General features: G+C 31.3%; 1 protein-coding gene across 1 annotated transcript in view; it reads right to left on the minus strand.

Annotated features, from left to right (window-relative positions):
* LOC118192162 (uncharacterized) overlaps positions 1-9,340 on the minus strand; it is a 201,952-nt gene extending 192,612 nt beyond the window's left edge. Inside the window, exon 1 of the mRNA XM_085807837.1 lies at positions 9,286-9,340. The gene's annotated coding sequence lies outside the window, so the exon portion shown is untranslated. The remainder of the gene's footprint in view (positions 1-9,285) is intronic.
* Between the last annotated feature and the right edge of the window lie 1,072 nt (positions 9,341-10,412).

The raw sequence follows: 10,412 nt of genomic DNA on the forward strand, positions 1-10,412 counted from the left end.
TAACGGTAAATAGCTCATAATCAGTTTTTCTTGTGCATATAAAAAAGTGTCCTTTTATAAAACAGAAAAATATCTTAGATTAAAATAGTTTGTGGAAATAACAGACTTAAAGGAAAGACAGAAAAAATGCAGAAGTATTTAATGAAATCAACTCACACGACAAACTCAGTTAATTAATTCTTAGGAGGGGTATGAATTAAACGATATTGATTGAAAAATAAAATTTTCACTTAAATTTATTTCCAATAAAAATTCGCAAATGTAAAATGAGTACAATACGTAACAAATATCAAAAACTTCAGAAAAACGAAACAATGGCATATATATGCATTAGTAACGAAATGGTGATGCTTATTAAATAACTTTTGTATATATTGAATATGATTGCATAAAAGCTATTTCTGCCCTTTTTCAAGGAAGATCATAGAAGTGTTTGGCTGCAAAATATTATGAGTGCTACATACAAGCAGGTAAAGGACTGAAACAAAATAATATATTAATCATATATAATCATATAAAATAATATATAATCAAAGTATATTACGCAATAAATTTACTTGGTGAAATATACCATCTAATACAGTAACACTCCTACACTGCGGTCCTAAATACTGCTTATTGAAATCTACTATAATTCTCATCCTTCACTCCTTTTAAAGTAGATTTATTAAAGTATCTTCACTATTGCAATTTCATCAATGGATTGCCGACAGACAGTAATCAATAAATTACATTTCCTAGCGAAAGCTAAAATTATCCACATGTACATGCTCTTAAAAAGTTATAACAGTGATGAACAAGTATGCATTTTAATCTGAATAACAAAGAACGGAAAATCGAGATGTTTATTACTTTAAGTAATTTCAAATTCTAAAATGAAATTTAAAATTCAAGTGCAAAATGTACAATTTAAATACTTCTTCCTTAATTTCAAGAAGCGCACATTTTCTTTTAAAAATAAGATAAGTTTTGTATAGCATTTAAAAGCTTCGGTGCGAAGCATGATATTGAAGTAGAAATCTAACTGTGTCAGATGTAGAATGGGAGAAACATGAAAAGCTAGCAAAAAATAAATCAGAAATATCTCTTGCTAGTGAATTTTGGAGTTAAACAGTTTATGAGTTAAAATAAGGTTTCTCAAGTATTTTCATATGCATTATCACTTTCAGATATCTCATATACACTGCTAGCCATTAAAATTGCTACACCAAAACGGCGGCATACTAAAAACATCATATTTGCACTACATGTCTGTACATGCAAATAATTAGCACTCCAGCGCATACACACTAAGTAGGTATGAGTAATGTCATCGACATTATCTATAAATGAAACGATTGCACGGCGTTCTTTTCCCTTGGAAACAGCATCTGAATGCTGGTTGTTTGTAAAGGTCTTATTATCCTTGTGAAAGAACGAATAGCTCCTAACAGAACATTTTGGAATTCGACCGCCTGGCAGGATGGTGACCTATAGGGACTGTGGTTTATCATTGCGGTAACAACTGGTCGCATTCGTCGGGATCCTATGATTGTCAGGCTAATCTGTCAAGCGAAGATGGAATCGACGGGTCCAGGAGGGGCATACTGAACACCATGCGGGATCTCAGCAGCCCCGACCACTAACGCCGACAGAACATACGTGTTGTCCTCTCGCCCTTGTTGGATCATATAACTACGACATATATTTTAAGTCAGGAATTTGGCTCGTGTGTGGAGACACCGACAAGAAAGGACGTAGCCAGTTTGCATTCGTTATCGCCATAAGGGGCCCAGAACCGGGCGTGCTAGTATTAGGTGCTATTCGGTACACATCCTGGTCACCTCTTGTTCACACAGCCGGTAATGTGGATAGCTTTCGTTACATTTTGGACGTTATTAGTCTTCGAAATCTGCGTGACGCCATCTTTGAATAAAAGAATGCCTGACCGTATGTTTCCCGCGCTGTCCTGACGTTTCTCGGTACAGATGTTATTCCAATGTTGACCTGGTCAAATCTCTCACCAACTGAAGGCATCTGGTCATGGATTGCCTAGATAATGACCCGTCACCACTCTCTGGCGACTACGATCGATGAGATGTCATAGAGTTGAAACCGCATATAATGAAGACCTGTATCTGTCATCCAAGCTCAATTTGACTCGATGCTCAGCCGGATTACAACCGTTGTTACTGCCAGAGGTGGCAGCTCTGTGTATTAAACTCTGTACACTGTATACCCCAAACCACCAGCAAATTTAATCATGTCGTTCTCCCATTTTACTGCATATGCGCAATAAATAAGATTTCCGTATTTGCTTTTCTTTCTGGTGTAGCAGTTTTAATGATCGGCAGTATATTTTGGAACGGTTACAGGCAAAAAACGTCGCGAAAAAAAAAAAAAAAAAAAACGCAAGGCAAAATGTCGTCGTACGAATATTGCAGGAGAAAAGAAAGCAAGGAGAAAACATAGCAGTTCTAAACATAGCAGTACAAACCATCGTCCTCGAAAATATAATGGTCAAAGATAAAGCACCTAAAATCATCGCATGACGATAATACTATAGACGTGTATTTTTCAGGCTTTAAGAGTTGTAAATGCATGTTCGCCCGATGATTTGTGAGCGCAAGAAGGAATGAGGAATATTTTTACTATTATATTTTTAACTAATAATTTTTTTGAAAAAGTAAGAATTAAACTTAAGCATTCAAAACTGAAAATGAGCAAAAAATTAATTATACTTATAGGAGTTAACAGAATTTCATAATTTGAATAATTAATTAAACTTTAAAGAGATAACCACATGCACTTACTCATCTTCCTTTTCCTACTTTTTCTAATTTTTTTTTTTTTTGAATAATTTTTCATGAAAAATTACAAATAAAACTTTAGAAAAAAGATTAGTTTATTAATGACCTTTGTTAGTTAACTCTATAAGTTTAGAATCCTGTTAACTGCCACACCCAGCATCGTTTTTTCCTACTCATTTTCAATTTTTGAATGCTTAAATTTCTTTCTTATATTTTCAGAAAAATTTATCAGTTAATACATTAATTTGAAGTATAAAATTTAAAATATTCTTCGTTCCTTCTTGCGCTCACAAATCATTATGCGAATTTTTAAAGCCTGAAATGTTTATATGTGTGATGATTTGCAGATGCTTTACTTTTTACCCCGATGTTTTCTGCAATGATATTTTTAAACTGCGAAGTTTTTTAACTGCTTCATTTTCGATGACAATATTTTAGGACTGGGATGTTTTCTCCTTGCTTTCTCCCCCCCCCCTAAGTTTTGTACGACGACGTTTTCGCTTTGCGTTGTTTTCTCGGCGATGTCGTCAATGGACATCTTTCGGCAGGCAATATTTATATTTTAGTGGTGCTCCAAAATTGTGAAGTACCTTAAGACATTTTCTACGCATGCTATAATAGTTAAATTTAGTTGTGTAAAGCTTTCAAGAAATGTGTAAGTTTTCTATTGAGCTGTTTGAAAAATTTTATATTTTCAGTATATTTTCAGATAATTGCGAAAGTTTTCTATGGAAGGGATTGAATTTTAAAAAACTTTAATAAATAATACAAGAGGCAATGATTTTTCACTTTACCTCTGTAATTTGGTGACCATGATGCCGTATGTCCAAATAATATTAATCGTTTTCTTAATTTTTACCCCTTCTTAAAAAACTCATTTGACTGGCACAGATTCTTGTTTTGTTTATTTTTGTCTAACATAAAAAAATATTGTCTTAAAACTATGTTTCCTCTCCCCTCTCCTTTTTTCCGTTTTCCCTATTTTTCCAAAGTATTCCTCTGGTTATTATTTCTCTGAAAAAATTCCGAAAAAAATCAAAAATTTGCTATGTTTTCGAATTCAGAGTTGTAGCTTTAGTAAACCACAATTTATTAATCTGAATTAACATATGACTAATGCATTAATTTTACCGCTTGTGATACTTGGCAGTATTTAATTTACTTCATTTGGATTCACTTATTTCGATGAAACTACATATATTCAAAAATGATTCAATATAAGCATAATTTTTTCGCTCTCTGCTAAATTTTGGGACTTTTCTTACCTGAAATAAAGAGAGAAATATTGGGTGAAAAATGAATTTCTAAAGAAAAGGCGCTTAACTAGTCATAAGAAAAGGTCCTTAATTAGTCATAAGAAAATTCTAGAAGGTCGCGCATGAAATCCAGTAGTTAGCATATTATTCTTCTAAAAAAGTGATTCTTTGCGCATACGAAATTTTGATTTTATACTACTAGACTAGATGATTACTAGACAAGCAATCAGGGTAAATTACCAATTTTCATTCATAAAAGTTTGGCGAATTCGTAAAGAAAAAATGTTTAAATTGTATTTATCTTAACGAAAAAATATATTAATTTCTTTCCTTTTGCTTACATCTTTTTCTTAGCATTTTTATTATTTAAGCTCATTTTTCTGTAAAATTTCCGTCTTAAAATTATTTTTTTAAGCAAAATGTAATCTTAAACATCTTACAGAAGAAATATCAAAATACCCAAGGAGTTGCAGCCAAATTTGGAACAGGAACAAACAGTCATAGAAATCTGATAGCTAACGAAATATATTTGTTTAATTTCTAAATTACAGTGCGCCGTATTAAACACAGGAAAAATATCACTGGGAAAATAAGAGAAATAAAAAAAATTCGGAAAAAATTAATTTCTTAAACATATCAAGATAAGGAAAGTTAACAGTCTTGGGAATTTTTAAAGACAATGACTGGAAGCTGTTCTACTTAACATAATACCATATTTATAAAAGTAGCTTGAGATGTATGTAACGCTGATAAGAAAAAATAACCTCAACTATTTATTAATAGTGGTTTACATAATCATTTGAGCAGCGTCATTTTATACCATAGCTAGAACATTTCCTTTCAGTACCCATTCTATCATTCCTAAATTGTTGACCCATCTGGTAGGGGCCTTTCTTGTTTGTATAAATAAAAAACCTAATCATTTCTTTGAAAAAACGTGCAAGTTATAGCTTTCAATACCCTTATTAACATAAAAGCAGCAATACAAGCGATTTTCTGCTACTTAGTATTCAGTCGTGTAAGGAATATAATTTGCAATTGTTTTGAGCATGTGCAGTAGACCATTTTATAATTCCATCTGACATTGTTCCCATTGTTGCACAATGTTATACATTGTTGACCAACCTCAGATAGATAGTTTCATTTCTAAAATCTGCTTTAAACTTTGATGCTACAATGAGTTCTAACATCTACCTCAATAATGATATGGAAAAATCATTTCAGGTTTGCTTGTCAGCAACTGCGTTCGAGCGATCACTTGGGATATCAATGATTTTCATCGATGTACGCTAACATAGGAGATATAATTCTTGGGAAAAGGAGTGAATAAATAGCGGATTGGGAGGAAATATTGGTCTTATTGATCATGAACTAGACATCTGTATTTATATGACGTATGTTAATAGCGCAAATGAACGTACATTCTGAGGTTGTCAATTATGTCTCTGCTTTGAAGAATAGTGGTTTTTATCATTTAAAACATTTAGAAACTGAATAATAAAATTCTTACGAACCGCTATTGCATTTATTAGAACATAAAAAAATATTCTTTCATAAATATTAGCAACTAAACAATCAAATGTTGATTAAAAATATTCGTTTATGGCATGTTATGGTACGGTAATTTATGCAAAGAGATTTAAATTAAGCTAATTCAATCGCAGTTGCAAAATTAAGTATGCTCTCGAAATACACATTTGCTTATCTTCAGTTTGCAATGGTTAATTGATAAAAAAAGGCCTTATACTGAAGATAGTGGTAAGAAATAATTCATGAAAACTGCGTGAGTTTTAGCGATAGTAGATTTCAAAATCTTGAGTGAACGGAGCTTATATTTGATAGATTTCGAGTAAAGTCGAATAAAACTTTGGTGGGAAAAAGTGGTTAATATTACGCTCCAAATTTTAACAGAATGAACAAAATTTTTCCTGCAGAATATTTCGATCCTTGATCTTTCGATTCCGGCATTTCGATAAACGCTTATTCCCACTCAATCTCTATTTTTTTTCCAGCTTTTTCTCCACATGGCTGCTCTTGTAGAATGCAAAATGAATTCGTTATGGATCATCCAACGACTTTGAAATTTATTGAATGACTAAATAAATATTCAAGAAGTGGTTCTGACGAAGAATTTTTACGCGCAGGGGAAGGAGAACAGAGGGGGGGAAATCGTGTGCTAAGCGTGTGTTAGAACTGATGGAAGAATTCTAAAACTCGTGTTATTTCCAGGGCAGCAGTAGTAGCCGTACAGTGAAGGAATACCTGAGAGAAATTGCACAGAATTTCCTCAAGATTAGACTTTTTTTTTTTTTTTTTTTTTTTTTTTTTACAAATATAACATAATTTGAGTTAATTATGTTTTTTATATTACATGAAACTGATTAATTATATCACTTGATGCAATTATGTACGTTAACTAGACAATAAAGGGAAAACAGAATTTCTGTGCTACCGACCTCCACTAGGAGCAATTTGGAAACTGTTTCCAAATGTTTCCTGCTTTAAAACAGCACAAATGCTTGTTAAACAGGCTCACTGTTAGTTAGAAAAGAAACTACTTAATTGGCGAGATAGCGGACCCGAAGTTCGGAAACGAAACAGCGGGCTAGAATTGTCATCCTTCGGTACACTTTCTGCAAATCTACTTTCGTCAAATTAAGGGTTACAACTTAATAGTATTTCAAAACTGTATGTAGATTTTAGCTTAATTCTATGAACGCTGTTAACGTGAGGATGGTTTGAATAATCTTCGATATATTTAATTGGCTATATAATAATTCAGTACGATCTATTTAAATTACATAAATTAAAGAACAGTATGAGCTTAAAAAGGAATTATGTTGCAGTCTGTTGTAAGTGAAAAAAATTTCTTATTTTAATTTAAAATTTAAAAAAAATAATAATTTCTGTTTGAAAAGTTTAGAAAGAAAGATTAATTTTTGTTTATAAAAGTGGTTGCTTCAAAAAGTAGTTTTCTTGTAATAAATCCGTTTAACTAAATTAAAAGCCGTACGCAAGATTTATTGATCTCTTGACGCTTTTCTTGATATTTTTTCCCCACTAATGTTGCTGCAGTTATCGTTTAGTGAATAAACAATTTCAATTTCCTTCCATCTTCATTAAAAGAAGCGTTTCTTTTAGGTCCTACTTGATTCTCAGCACCAGATAGTAAAGTAATTCATTTTGGTGAAGAACGATTTAAAAGAAAATCTTTAATTCACCTAGTGAAAATTGCAAACTCGCAGCGCAGCCCAATGTCATAGACGTTTAAGCACCTTCAAGTCATTCGTACTCTATGAGTTGATTAACGGTGCGTGGGAGCGATGTGCTGGTCATTAACATCTCTTCTTGTGCTAATGGGCCAAATGGCTCATTCTTGAGTACCACTCCTTGAAAGAACCACGCGACTATGTCCGTACTATAGCTGCTCTTTTTATTCATCTCTTTCATTGAGAAATATGGATACCTATACATTAAACATTAAAACGAACAACGCTTTTTGAGGTAAGACAAAATTTGCATCTGTCAATTCGCATTGTCTGTTAAAGTCGGGAACATGCGCGAAACTTCTGCAGTTTTATTTAATTATTATGAATTTAATTGCCACATATATATTTACTGAACTTTGTTTAAAAGTTCTAGTTGGAGTACAAATGCTTAAGTTTAATGAGGAAAGTTTTTAAGATATCGATCCTTGCTTCGAGTTTTCCGCAGTTTAGAATTGAAAGAACTTTTGTAAAAGTAAACTCAGCCTTTCCCGCAAGCAAATTAGAGAAAAATTAACTTTAAAAAAGGTAAGTTTACAAAGTTCGAAAGCCATGTGTAATGAAATATATAGGAACACTTTATTAGTTTAGTATTAAAAATCTTAGAATATCATAAATTCTTTATGCTATATGAAATTTTATTTTTAGGCGCACACAAAAAAATTCAGCTTATTGTATTTCGTTTTTAACTTTATTTGCTTTACTTTCATTCGAGTTTATAATGTATTCTCTACATAGTATTCAGAATTAATATGAAAAAGTATCATGAGAAAGGAAATTTGGAGCACTACATTCGAATTGTGCACTAATACACAAGATATATTTTTGTGTGATAAAATTAAGACATTTTCCTTAAATAAAGTTATATTTTCCAATGAACCAATAACAAGTCTGTTTTTATCGGCTGCAACGTTTAGTTACGATTTATAAAATTTGAGTGTTCCTATTTTTAAATTCTTTTCTATTTGCATTCTAGAAACCGTCACCTCGAGAAGTCGTCTAAGGAGTTTTCCTAATATCCACACTTAAGCACAATTTTCTTTTAATATTCACCACCATTTACCAGAAGAATTACCTTAAGGGTGTTTAATTGGGAAAGGGGTTTGTAGTTTTTTGACAAAATACATTAGTTTTCGAAGTTTCAAAATTAGGACGCAAAAATATCACCATTTACCGAAAGAATTTACTTAAGGGTATTTAATTGGGAGGGGGGTTAGTAGTCTTTTGGCAAAATACGTTAATTATCGAAGTTTGAAAAGCGAGGTGGAAAAATAATTTTCAAAGAATAAAATGTTAAGATGCTAAAAGTTTAAGCTAGAAAATTCTGCAATTTTTGTTATTTATTTGGTTATTTATTATTAGATTATTTATTATTATAAGTCAATCAATTTATTATTAATTATCAATGCTAATATTATTAGAGAAAGAATAATTAGATAGATAAGATCCTCATTTAGTTGAAAAGAAAATTATTCCTTAACTTAAATTTTTATCATTTATCAGTTTCTTATGGCTTGCACATTTAAAGTGTACTTTATTTAAAACTTCGAAAAAAAATGTATTAAATTTAAAAGAATAATTTCCTGGATTATGATGTCATATATGATACTGGCAGAACATCTCAACTTTTGAAAAGATCACACTTTTAATTTTTTAGGAAGCGACGAAACATCAGAATAAAGTAATAATTTTGTGAACTGACTGAATGTCTTATACTTACTTCTCTATATATTCTTCAAACATTTAAATAAAAAAAAATTGTGATCTTTGCTATTTGTTGTATTATTACTGATAATCATATAATTATCCATAATAGTACTTATCCGTAGTACTTTAAGAGGAGAAAGAGAAAAGCCAATTAAGAATTTTTGTACTGCAATTAAAATCCTTAATTGATACAAGTACATCATTTCTATTTGAATTAATTTCTTTTACTGATAATTAATACAAAAATAATACATTTAAATCACTTACTTTGAAACAGTCAGTTTATCTCCTGTTATGTCCAGAGCATTCTCACTTTAAATCTAGCAACGGAAAAGAAAAATAGACCCTGTTAAATATCCAAGACTGCCAAACATCTTTCATACAAAAAGCAATTTTCGTTGATATAATGCGCGTTTTAGAACATATGATAATAATTTAGTAATTAGTAAAAATTACATTAATGTGAAATGTTCAAAGAATGTACGTAAATGATTCCTTATTCTGAGATGCTTGCTCCCAAAGTTATTTTTCTCTAGATTAAAATCATTGCTTCTATTTTTGCGAGTTAACTTCTTACGATAATAGATGCACACAAAGCTCATTAATAATCGGTCCAAAAGTGATGATACCAGAAAGGTTGCAAACTACTCCACCTTCATCTTCATTTTTCATCCAGCAGCTTCATATCTTAATTCAGGGCCACAGACAGAAAACTTCTCTACATAATCCACTCAGTAGTTACAATCTTCAGGCAAGACATTAAAAGTAACCGATACAATTAATATGCAGAGAGTTATTACAATGACCCCACCTAGGCACATTTAGATACGCTGCTTACTATCTTCAGTTATAAAACAACTATTTAATAAAAACGGAGGAAGGAGAAGAAAGATAAATTGAGGGCTCTTCAGCCATTTTAGGCCATTAAAATAGCAAAAAAAAAAAAAAAAATTTCACGTGTGATACTTTTACTTCTATTTTAGTCTAAAAGGCAGTAGGCTCAAATTCGGATAATTATAACAATAGCAAATAAATTAACCAAAGGGAAATAAAAGAACATCAAATTTTGATATTAAACTATTATATCAAAACTCAATGTCATCAAATCTTTTTATTTTTTTGAAAGGAAAAATATTTCAACTTCCCCCCCCCTCAACTGCGAGTAATTTTTGTTTTCGTTTCTTGCACAACTATTAGACAAATGTTAATGCATTTTAACATCTGATACTTATTGCTATTATTATACGGTTTTATCCTTTCTATCATGTATTAAAACATTGAATATTTTATAGTATAAAAGCAAGTAAATTCTTCTTCAAGTCTTAGCTTTGATAGCAAAAATTTGTACAGTATTTAGGCGAGTGTATTATCTCCATCGCCATCATTACATTTGT

The sequence above is a fragment of the Stegodyphus dumicola genome, chromosome X1 (genome assembly GCF_044657685.1).
Source record: "Stegodyphus dumicola isolate Sdum_Otavi_A_Nest chromosome X1, ASM4465768v1".
Classification (NCBI taxonomy): Eukaryota; Metazoa; Arthropoda; class Arachnida; order Araneae; family Eresidae; genus Stegodyphus; species Stegodyphus dumicola.